This window comes from Tiliqua scincoides, chromosome 3 (assembly GCF_035046505.1).
Source record: "Tiliqua scincoides isolate rTilSci1 chromosome 3, rTilSci1.hap2, whole genome shotgun sequence".
Lineage (NCBI taxonomy): Eukaryota > Metazoa > Chordata > Lepidosauria > Squamata > Scincidae > Tiliqua > Tiliqua scincoides.
Window position 1 is genome coordinate 81,634,558 of NC_089823.1, and position 12,477 is coordinate 81,647,034.

The window sequence follows — 12,477 nt, forward strand, 5'->3', positions numbered from 1 at the left end:
ATCCCTTTCCATGTGTCATGCTTGTGGGGATTTGTGTCACATTTCCCCTTGAACTAAAAATGTTGCCTTGGCTTTCAAGTCATGCATGATTTATCAACTGTCTATCAATATTCCAGAAACTTGGCACCATGGCAAAAATGCTTTTGAAAAGAACTACATTTTAAAGTCTGTTTACAGTTTCAAGACAAATTAACTACCACTGTTTCTGTAGAATTGCATGAATAAGAGGTCTTTAAAGTAATCATGGACCAACATTATGTCACATTATTTCAATGGCAAAGGAACAAGCTTCTACAACTGCAAGTGGGTGTTGTCCTATGTATTTGTATAGTTTTTAAGGAAATGCATAGGCATGCTCTTTTATCAAAAAAGGATAATTCAAGCATGGAAAAAATTCTTCTGGTTCAAAATTTAGATGATTGTAATGAGATTGCCTTTCTGCTGGTGGGTTCTCCCCCTTACTTCTCTCTTGTACACCTTTATGTCTCAGAGGAGAATTATTTGTTCTTACTTTGAAATAAAACCCAGTTCCACTTTACATCTGAACCCAACGGACGGTGGTTTATTTTCAAGTGAAAACAAAGCTTTCATTCTTCATTTATAACCCGTGATGGAGGAAGAGAAGAGAGACTACAGAAAGGCAGGCTCATTCACAATCATCTTAAATGATGGTTTAGGGGTGTCAAATATAAGGCCCGCAGGCTAGATGTGGCTCATGGAAGCTCTTTATCCAGCCCTCAGGATCTCCCACACCACCATCAGGTGCTCTCAGCTGATGAGCAGTGCTGAGGTGTCTCTGCTGAAAAGGCAGCCTCCGTGATGATTGGACTCTCCCTATCTTGAAAATATAATCAAGATTTACATATTTTCTCTTCTGTTGTTTGCAGTTAATGAGTTCCTGAGTGAAAAAAATGATGATTTCTGTTCAAGATCTACTTAATGACATAACTTCCTGCTTAATGGCATCACTTCTAGCCATCAGCAGGCATCATGAATGCTATTCAGCCCACTATATGAAATGGATTTGACACCCATGATTTAGAATTATGGTGGTCTGAATCTTTCTGGATCTGGTCTTGAATGTATAAAAGTGCTGTGAAGAGGAGGAAGTTTCTGAGCACTGGAGATGGAATGAATGACTAAACAGAAAATTAGTGATGTCACCTCCAACACACTAAAGCTGCATTTGGGCATACCTTTCACTGATTGGATGAAGATTTTGATAGGACTTTATAGCCTATCAACTTTTTGGTGTCGAAGATCCTTGCACGCACATGTGCAACCTCCATTCCAAATTAGGACTTTCCTCCCTCTAGTACACAGGCTCTCAAAGCTTATTTATGGCAGCCCCCAAATCTCCCCTTATTACAGTTTCAACCCACACTTTGAGAACTTGTGGAGTAAGGCAATTTGTTCAAGAACCTAGTTCTTCAGAGTTTTGTGACCTGCTTCCAACCCACACTTTGAGAACTCCTGTTGTAGTAGACACTTTATTTTGGTTTAGGAAAAATAGGTAGAACAGTGGTTCCCAAACATTTTAGCATCAAAAAATGAAAAGTTTTTGAAAAGTTTCATTTTACCAGCCACTCAAGCCTCCCTGGCTATAATGGTGATTGGGCAACAGTGCTTCCGACAAGTACCAGGTTGTTTAACCCTTGATGCACATAACATAATGTACCCTGTCAGTTTTGTGAACCACCAAAAATTGGATCTTGACCCACTGGTGGAACACAGACACACAGTTTGAGAACCACTGAGCTAGAAAATATCAATTCTTGTTGGCATCCTTCAGTCTCGGAAGACTACGGTATCGCACTCTGAATAGTGTTCTGGAACAGAGTGTCCTCTCCAGTGCGCGAAGCCTGGGTAAAGTAGATATGGAAGATAGACTGTTACCCATGCAGCAAATCCCCCCTCTCCACGTCACTGAAATGGTCCAATGGAAAGGCAGAAGCCAATACGGTTGGCTCCAGTGGTGTAGCAGGAGTTGCCAGAACGTGACTGTGTTCAGCCATGAACTGCCTCAGGGACTCCGACTCCAGATTTTGCCTCGAGGTTGACTCCTGAAGCCTTTTCCATAACTGGATGTAGCCACAAGGCAGTGGAGGTTTGGGATCAGAGTTTTCCTTCTCTCAGACGAGCTGCCTTCCCAGGCTAACGAGTCCCATCTACCCGGTGGCTGTTCAGTCGCCTCTTACGACGACAAGTACAGCCAAACTGAGGGCCTATTCTTATCCCCAGCCCTCAGGGGAATAAGCAGCCTCATACCCTGCACATGCCCAATCTCGTCTGAACTTGGAAGCTAAGCAGGGTCAGGCCTGGTTAGTACTTGGATGGGAGACTGCCTGGGAATACGGGGTGCTGTAGGCTTATACCACAGTCTTTCGAGACTGAAGGTTGCCAACCAACCAAAATATCAATTAAGAAAATGATTTTATGTATGAAGATTATATACAGTTTTGCCTGTCTTATAGAAATAATGTTGTTCAAACTTCTTCAGTTCTCCCTAAGAATTCTATAAACAATATTATTATTACATTGCCTCTGGAAATTGCCATGAGCTAAACCTATGAAAGGAAGAACTTTCTGATCTACAAAATACGTATTGAAAATATTGAGGGCCGTATCTGGAGCAATTTTATCAAACATTTGGGGTCTCTTAGATTAGGGGAGAATGTAGTCTCATGGCCAAATGTGGTTGCATGCATACTCACAACTGCAGTGAACATCTGGCCTTGAAAGCAAGGTTTGTGACTTTGTGCAAGGGATAAGGAAGCACTTTCACTTTACTACAGTCAGTTTTTTTCTCACCTGTTGTTATCCAATTATGTAAAGAGGAAGTGCTGGAGAGAGGTATCTACCTGAACTACAGGGACATGGCAAGAAATTAATAAAATAGTAGTTTGCTCTGTAATGCTTGTTTTTTAAAAAGCAAATTCTAATGCAGTGTCTCCATCTCTCCTGTGTCTTAATTGGTATGTGAACCTTATTCACTGGGCTGTACAAAAAACTCAGGTCTCTTTCACTCACTCAAAAACTTGCTGTATCCTTCTCACACACTCTTGCACACACATGCACTTGCTCATTAACAGAGGTATGTGCATACCTGCCAGTTTGTCTTCCCAAGCTACTTCTCTGAGTTTATAACAATGTTTTGAGCCCTGGTGCTTGAAACTAAATAGCTGTGGGACAGCATGGGATTGCTGCATGCCAAATTCTCATGACTATGGAGCAGTATCCAAATGCAAATCCCATATGAGGTCTCTTGTTCCAAACTGTATGTCAGCTGAGGAATTATGCAGCACTTGGTGGAGAAGCATGCCTGACAGTTATAGGGAAAATAGATCCCAAATTTATATGTCTTGAGAGAATATCAGAGGACTTAGCTTATATTTAAACCATCAGCATCAGATGGCAAAAGACAGGCATTTTCCATGGCTTTATATTTCATAACATTCATGAAATGTTAATCTGAAGCTATTCTGAAATAGCTAATCTGAAATAGCTACCTGATCAAAGACATATGATTATTCACAATTAGATCAGAGACCATTTTCATACACGTCACAGTACTTTCTATGACTGTTTTGTCCGTGGATTCTCACTTCAGGGTTTTATCGAACTGAGATACTGTTTGTTCCCAGTGGTTCCATGCTGATGCTTGCCAAACACTTGGTGCTCTTTTTTCAGGACAATTTGCAGAGTGGCATCCTGCAGATTAGAAATTAGAGTTATACTGTTGACTGAGAGAAGCATGATATAGCAATGTTTATATGCACAATGTGATTCTTGTGAGCCACAGTCCCTAACAGCTGATGTTCTCTGTGACAGCAGAGAAGTGAAAACTGTCTTATTTCAGAAATTGACCTTGATTTTGATGCTGGTGAAATAGTTGAAAGTGCAACTCACAAATCTCACTGCTATAATAAGTTATGATTGGACACAGATGAAGCAATCTCCCTTTTACCACACTGATGATTTTACATTTTAAAGGTTGAAAATTAATCTGAAAATGTAGGTAACTTTAGCTAAAATAAATTCACAGGATTTGAAAAAGGTGTCTTTAAATCTTGTAAATTTATTTTCTGGAAAATCAAATTGTTCCCTGGCATTTCTTTTTAAGCATTAGTGTGGTTAGCATAGTGTCAGAAGAAATTTGAAGGTTATTACCAATATAAACATCCTCTTAAATACTGAAAAGACTTTGTTACTAAATTTCCTTAAAATACTTATTCCATTACACTGTTAATTGTGTTGGCACAATTGTGTTGTGTTGGTTAATTAGGCAAAAAGTCCTACCTAAACTCCCCCCCCCCCCCGCACTGGTACAGCCACGCCAACAGGATGTGTAGTATATCCCGCAGGGAGGTTTTGGACTTTGGAATATTTGTTCCCTTGCCCCGGAGCAAATCTCTGCTGCCCCAACATGTCTGCTTGGACCTGCATCAGCTACTTTGCTGGCTGAAGTTCAAGTGGACCTTGGTAAGTGGGTAGGTGGAATGGGGCTAGGAAGGGGGATAGGATATTGCTGGCACCAGTACGGCTAATACTTCCCCCTTTGCACCCTGGATCTGCTCCCTTCCCTGCCCCACTCTCTCCCCATTCCTCCCCTCCCTGTTCTGCCCACCTTTTGCTTCCTGCCTGCCCCCTGCACTGACCTGCTGGTGCCAGGGCACATTGACAGGCTGCTGGCACATGGAACCAGCTGCTTGCTGATTGTGGTATTGGCCAAACCACACTGTATGGTGTATTGCTTTTTGCAACTGCTTGAAAGCACGCTGCACTGATAGAATTTGAGTACCAGTGGCAAAGCAGGCCACTGGGATTGGGCTCTTAAGAAGTATTAATAAATTAAGATCTCTTTCTGTAAAAGAAAAATAAATTTCGACTAAAAGTTCTGTGTCGGACCAGGAGGCCTGATGCAGGGCTTTGGATTTGGCAGATCTGAGCTCTGTTGGTGGCACCCCCCCCTGCTCCCCCTGCCATGCCTTCCCCCGCCCCAGAATGTCTCCGCCCCACACCCCGACTCACCTCTCCACCACCCAGTGCTTTGCATGGAGTGTTGTGCAGCAGCCGGCAGGCCTCCAACTAGCAGCATGGGCTTGCGCTGAGCCTGATCTGGCACTGACTGCTACAAGCACACTTTACAGCATGTTTGCGACAGTGCATGCCGGCAGTGGGCTGGCACACATTGAGTAGGATTGGGCCCTAAGTCAACAAAATGGTGAAATTGACTGGACTGGATCACATCCATCTGCCTCGTTCATTTCCTTCCAAGGGTACCTTTTTAAAAGAAAAGCAAAGAAAATATTAGAGCATTGCTAACAGATGTGACAGAGCATTACTGATGGGAGATGTAGCATTGCACATTTTAAAGGGTCAAATAAACTGAGTATGTGGACAAACATCCATCCTTGTAGGTGTTTTGGTAAGCATCTATTCGTTTAAAAAAAATCTTTGCATTAAATGAGATTTATTTCTGAGTAGACAAGCATAGGATTATGCAGAATGTATATTAATGAATTCATCCCATGTGAAAACAAGGTTGTGCTAAAGTCTAGCTGTTTTAGAACCTTCTAACTAATTAAAAAAAGAGAGAGGGAAAAATGAGTAAATTTATTGCCCAATATTCTTCTCCTCTCTTGATTTTGAAATTGGTAAAACAAACTGAAGCTATAAGACCAACTTGGGCTTCAGAGTTGAACTTACGGCACAACTTGCTGGAAAAGTGCAATATGTAGCACTTCATTGGACACCTGATCCTTAAATAGATGAAGTGCTTACAAGTACTTATAACTGTAGTACCTGTGGTTGCAAAGAAAATGTTGAAACTATGTATGTCCCACTTATAGTCTTGCAGAAGAGTTTTGCTATATCAAATAACCATGCCTTGCACATCGTAGCTACATTCAAGTGTTGGATTTTAATTTAACAATCTACATTTTAAAGTTATTATTTTTGTAATTATAGTCCCACTTTGAGTTTGGCAGTCACATTAAAATTTTAAGTTTCAAGTAGTTTGACATGGTTCCAATAACCACCACAAACTTTACAACAGGCTTTCCTAGCTCATACCCAAAACAGAGCTGAAAAAGCAGTTCAAGTAAAGACATTAGAGGAAGTCTCCTTAATTGAAAATTCATTTTTTCCTGCTTTTCTACTTGCAAATACCAGATGGCCTCATTAAGCAGCTCTCTAATACAACAGACTGAGACAAAAAGCTACTGTACTTTAATGTCCATCTTCATTAAACTTTTTTATGTCCCAGATTACACACATGCACACACATACACAGAGATCTGGAAAATTCTGGTTAGACAATGTTGGAGAAAATTCCGCACTTACTTTCAAATTACTTTGTGAGACCTGCTGATTTATGACAGGTATTTTAAAAATTAAGGTATATACTTTGCATGGACACATGCAGCACAGCAAAGGTTTTGGTGCAGAACATGGATTCCTGAGCATTTTTGAATTTTTAAAAAACGTATTTCTAGTACCTGTGGTTTCAGAGAAAATGCTGAAACTATTCATGCAAGACTTGAAAACAATACAGTACCTGATAGAGCAGTGGTTCTCACTCATTTAGCACTGGGACCCACTTTTTAGAATGAGAATCTCTTGGGACCCACCAGAAGTGATGTCATGACCGGAAGTGACATTGTTAAGCCTGAACATTTTTAACAATCCTAGACTGCAATCCTACCCACACTTACCCAGGAGTAAGTCCCATTTACTATCATTGTTTAAAGAATATACATAGTAGCTTGTTCAAAGTACAGATCTGTAACATTTCCTCAAATACAGGCACATACCATAGCAGCATCAAGTCTAATATATTAAAAATAAAATATTGAAATGAATGGGGACCCACCTGAAATTGGCTCGCGACCCTCCTAGTGGGTCCCGACCCACAGTTTGAGAAACACTGTGATAGAGAAATTGAACCTTCCAACTCTTTAGAAGATAGATAGGATTCCAAAAATTAACCACTAGTGATATTGGATCTATCTCCATTGATTTGATTTTCTCTGAGTTATGTGCTACAGGAGGGAACTTCTTTGCAGAGGGAGAAACTCAAGCAAGGCAACTTGGCTACTGGCTTAAGATTTGTCTTGCAACAGTTTCTGAACATCTTTGTACGGCAAGCGCACCAGGCAGAAATCACTGACAATTCATCATCTTTGTTATCACCAATTTGCTAGAAATTTATTAGGATGTAGAACTTCGAAAACATCACGTTTTCAAATATCAGAGTTGCCTTTCCCATATCCTCACATCTTTATATTATGTTACCATGACTACTTGGATAGTGGCATACAACTTATTCATCTGTCTAGCAAGTATGATAAAGTTGCCAGGAGAGGCAATATTCATAAGCTGTCAGGTATTCACGACCAATGTGACAGCATGAGAACAGGCTTGGCAACGACTTACAAATACAAAAGATAATGTGCAGGTTCATTCATTTTTCATCCACGCCCCACACTCTTGGGGCACGGATCTGACCTCATCACTCAAAGAGAATGACCTCTGTCAATATGTTTGAAATGCTCAGAATGAAGTTCCAAGCAGAGTGGAAGTTTTCACCCAAGTCTTTAAACAAACAAGGTTTTAATAAAGAGAGAAAAAAGTCTTCTTTGGAGTCACTGTTTTCCAATAAGTGCATTCAATACTCCTTTTGTTTAAGTGAAGTGCATATTAGAGAACCTTTTAAGGTTAAATTTGTGAGAATCTCAGGGCTGCTTCTTCCTGAGAATAGCAGAGGGGTATTAAATGTCTGTCTGGCACTTAAAGGAATAGAAGACTTTCATGGCCGCAGAAGAGAGTATCCAATTTTTGTTCCTCATGTTGAATGTTAGTTAGAAGGATGAATATTTAAATATTGTGGCCAAACTATACAGGCTGCAGGTTTTAAATATTTCTTCACCATCAAAAGTGGTGAATGACTTTTTCCCCTCTTTTACTATGACTTTTTATTCCTCCTTTATAATGTATCTGAATGGGCCTGCCCCAATCTTATTTGTCACCTGTCTCTTTGGCAGTATCACATACTTTTTCCCCACCCATATCGTGCTGTATGTAGAAAGTAATACTGAACTAAGAGAGATTTATTTCTACACAGGATCACCATTCTCTGGAAAATGAATCTGATTTCTTCACCTGAACTGAGTGTGTCCTGAATATTAGGATTTGATTTTTTGGACTGTTTCTGTAAGGTTGCTCTGAAAGGTCATTTTTGAGGTCTTGTGTGTAAAGCTTGTGTAAAGCAATTATGCAAGGTTGCTTTATTATTGTAACACCAAGGTATATCACGTTGGACGTATGGCAGCAGTACTAAACCAAGGTTGGAAATAATGGACAGTCCTTCAAGGACATCTTGCAATCCAGCATGGTGTTACCTCACTTATGTTACTTCACAGTTTCATACTTCTTTAGACCCTGATCCTACTGAACTCAGTAGGAACTATCTTGTGCCTATCATGCTGAAATACTCTGATACTTCAGATTTTCTAATACATGGAGGTCCTGCAAGACTAAAGGCTTAATTGTGCCCAAAATGGATGTGCATGCACAGCTGTTGGAAAATCTTTGTTTGCATATACTGTTTCTTCTTGTAAACATGCAAAGCTACTGAATTAGGAGAGGTTCTGTTAATTTCCATAGAAACTAATGGAAGGCCAGGCCATTATAGCAATAATATGCATCATCCATGGCAAACAAACCAACGACTATTCCATTTTCTGTAGCATAAGGTCCCAAACCCCTCTTATTATACCAAATATCATGCTGAATATATTGGCACAGTGCCACATCTTCCCTCCCCTTTAGCATGACGAAGGGGATAAAGTTGACTTTTGCTAAATTTAATTGAGGTTGGATTGTGCCTTAAGTATTTCTGAGAAGACTGAAATTAATTGCCACTAGTAGTAAAATATGCAGACTCACTTCACGGTGTGCTTTATTTTCCAGAGATATATAAAACAGGCAGAAAAGTTGTTTTGCTGCATTTTTATTTGGTGTTCAAAGCTTCTTGTAGGTTATACCCTGCAACTTCTGAAAAATCTCAATATAAGTCTGATGTGCTAAAAATAACTTAAAAAAACAACAACCAGTCTCAATTATTGCACAATGATCAAAGTTGCCATATGTAGTCTATAATTTCAGTTGCCAGCATCAACAGGTTCCTAAGAGAATTGTGTGACAAGGCCTTTGAAATATTTTGGTACCTTTTTAATTTTCTTAAACTCTGAATCGCGTAGCAGATTTTTTGGGGGGGTTAGCAGTAAACTCTCTAGGTGACTATATAAGTATTTAATAGCACCCACTAATGAAGAAATGTGTTCATGCAGGTGTTGAGTGTACTGCTATGAAATTACAGCACTCAAGGGGTTGTTTACTGTGTTCACTTACATATTCTGGAATACCTGAAGGTATTTAAATAGTTGATGTCAAATAAACTGGAAGTATATATGTAGTCCCATTTCAACAACGATGTTTTTGCAAATGATTCACCTTTTAATAAAAGAAATTAAATTATAATTAGTATAACAAAGAAGTCTGAAAAGACTGTTCAGATTTTCCAAACAATATTACAATGAACAAATGCTTGAACAAATACCCATGACAAAATTGTATACAGCCTAGTCAGTGAGGTCGCAGTCTGAAAGATTCGTGAGTTTATTTGCAATTAACATCTAATGTTTGAGGAAATGTATATAAAGCAAGCAGTTTCGACTTAAGTAGCGAGCAACTAGGGGCCCAATCCTATCCAATTTTCCAGTGCTAGTGCTGCTTCCTGTGTTGTATGCTCTGCTTCCTGTGGTAGTCATAGAGGTCTCCTCAAAGTATGGGAACATTTCATCCCTTACCTCGGGCCTGCATTGCGGCTGCATCGGTGCTGGAAAGTTGAATAGGATTGGGCTCTAAGAGTCCAATCCTATCCTTTCTCCCACTGATGCAGCTACTCCAAAAAACTGTATCCAAAAACTGTATGCAGATATGAAAGCTTTGGAGGGGAAAAGGGAATTATTTTCCTCAGCCCCCACCCCCGTAAGCCTCTCACTTCAAATGGGTCTCCTTGGACTTGCACCAACTCTTTAGCTTCTTCGAGTCTGAGAAGAAAGGGGCAGGGATGCTTCAAAAAGAGGGGATAGGATCTGGCATGTGCCACTGCTACTGAAGCCACCCCCTCTCGCTAAAGGAAAGGATGGGATTGTCCTTCCGTGCCTTTCCCTGCAGCTAAGTAGACAAACTGAGGAGGTGACGGCGGCTCCTCAGCCAACTCCCTCCCATCTCCCTCCATTACTGCTACTACTGTCCTGAAGGGAAGGAGTGTCCCCCTCCTTCTCCTCCATTATTTGAGAGGAGTTCAGTGGGGGGCAGCATTTGTGCACTGCCTCAAGTGCCTTTGTTTTGTGTTTTAGTTTTACAGTTGGCACAGCAGGCTCTCATGCCATATCTCAAACTTATGAGATTCTTCATTTTAAAAGAGATTTGCTCTGCTGCATGGAAGGTTGCTAATCCAGAAACCAAACTCTAAACCTTCCTGACATGTGTGAAACAAATCATGTCGCTCTAGATCCACCTCTGTAAATGAGCCAACAGACAGGAGGAATGGATTCTGGTAGGAGAAATGTCTGGAAGAGCATTTCTAATTAAAAGCCACTAGATTTCTGGTGGTCAGTGGAAGGTATGTGAGAGTGCAATGACAGTAAGGAACGTAAGACAAGCAATATGACATGTAGGACACAGTGGGAAGGAGGAAAAAGCAAGGAAGATCTCAGCTGGCACGATGTTCCAGCATAGGGTGGAAAAGTGTCTCCCGTTTGGAGGCAGAAATGATCTGGAACTGCATGTGTCTCTTCTACATTTGTGCTTCTCATGCTGAATTCAGAAAAAAAAAAAGATGCAGAAAATCTACAACAGCACATTCCACTCAGAGCAGAGGAAAAGCATCAGAAGATGGAAAAATGTAGCTGCCAAAAACACAAGCACAAAATGGATTGAATCCTCTCTTCAGAGGCCAGGATACAGTGGCTTTACATCATAGGAAAAAGCAAGCAGATGTGCTACTGGCTCTTCTATTTTTTCTTTTCATTTCTAGTGCAACTAGTACAAACATTGAAAGTTGAGCATCTCCCCTGAAAGAGATGGGTGAGCTCATGCGATTTTACTGCACATGAGATGTAAAGATTACATCAGTAGTGCAAAGAGTGGATGTGTGAGTGATTCTTGCATCCACTTCTTGCCAGTACTGAAATTACTTACACTAGCTCTTGACTTTCATGTGAGGCAGTAAAGGGGATCAAAACATCTAGAAAATTCAAAAGATAGCCAGGTAAAATATGGAAACAAAGAATACACCCATCTAAAATCCATGCAATTCATATACTGGGAGAGGATGAACTTGCTCATTTGTGAACCTTTAATGTACTATGCAGTGCAGTTAGTTTTTTTGGGACTACGTTTCTTTTATGGTATTATCAAATATAACAGCGCAGTGTTAATGTTCTTATTGTGGCTATGGATGCTGAAATTGTTCCATTTTGCATCAGTTTTTTTAAAAAGTTTTTAATTCAGTGGTTTCCAGCCACTGTGCTGCAGCACATTAGTGTGCTGTGAATGGTCCACAGATGTGCCTCTGGACTTTGGAGGAGGGTCTTTTATTAGTGGGGCCATTGGAAGATGTGAGCCCCCCACTGCCAGCGCAGTTTGCCTTGTCAATTGTCAAAAAACTGATGGTGCACCTTGACAATTGTAGTGCCTTGTCAGTGTGCTGTGAGATGAAAAAGGCTGAAAATTGCTGATTTAAATACACCTAAACATTTCAATTAACTCTGCACTAGATGATTATTCACCCCCCCCCCCCAGATATTAGATAAAATGTTACATTTCAACACATCCACAGCAACAACTTGCATTTTGTAGTTGAACTTTTTATGAAATTTGCTTAAAATGTTTAGGGAGGACAAGTTGTAAGGAATAAATCTAAAAAGGGAGACTGTAGCATCTGTTCTCCTCCCTTGCAACTGAGTTCATGCGGACAATGAGATCCTCTTGTAAACATACCTGCTTGCTGATAAAGCAGTTCCTTTGGCAGCTGTCTCCCCCATGCTTTCATAATACAGTATTTATCCTTAATCTTTTTTTGCAATTGCTGTGTGTTGCCTCAAAAGTGAACATATTAGCCTCGGAGAAACCATTTTTTTTCTTAAAATATTGGGAAAGCATAATTGAAATATGTTTTTGAAGGATTGCTGGCAGGGTGACCGTTTGTAGCTTGCCTGAAGGTTTCATTTGATTACTGAATGTAATTAGCATCTCACCTTTGCCCAATATAAAAATATTGAGCAAAATAAAGATTTTAACTGCAGCTGTAGCTGAAAGCGAACTTGGAAATATACCAAGGTAGGCTGTAGAAACTACATTTTGTGTGTGTGTGTTTCACTTTCAAATAGAGTGTCACTGGATACG

The 12,477-nt window shown here is 40.2% G+C and overlaps 1 protein-coding gene and 1 pseudogene across 1 annotated transcript in view; both read left to right on the plus strand.

The window, feature by feature from the left end:
- The window catches only part of MID1 (midline 1), a 262,002-nt gene that overhangs the window by 45,807 nt on the left and 203,718 nt on the right, over nt 1–12,477 (plus strand). The gene's annotated exons all lie outside the window — the stretch shown is intronic.
- On the plus strand, nt 2,253–2,370 carry LOC136646725 (5S ribosomal RNA; annotated as a pseudogene).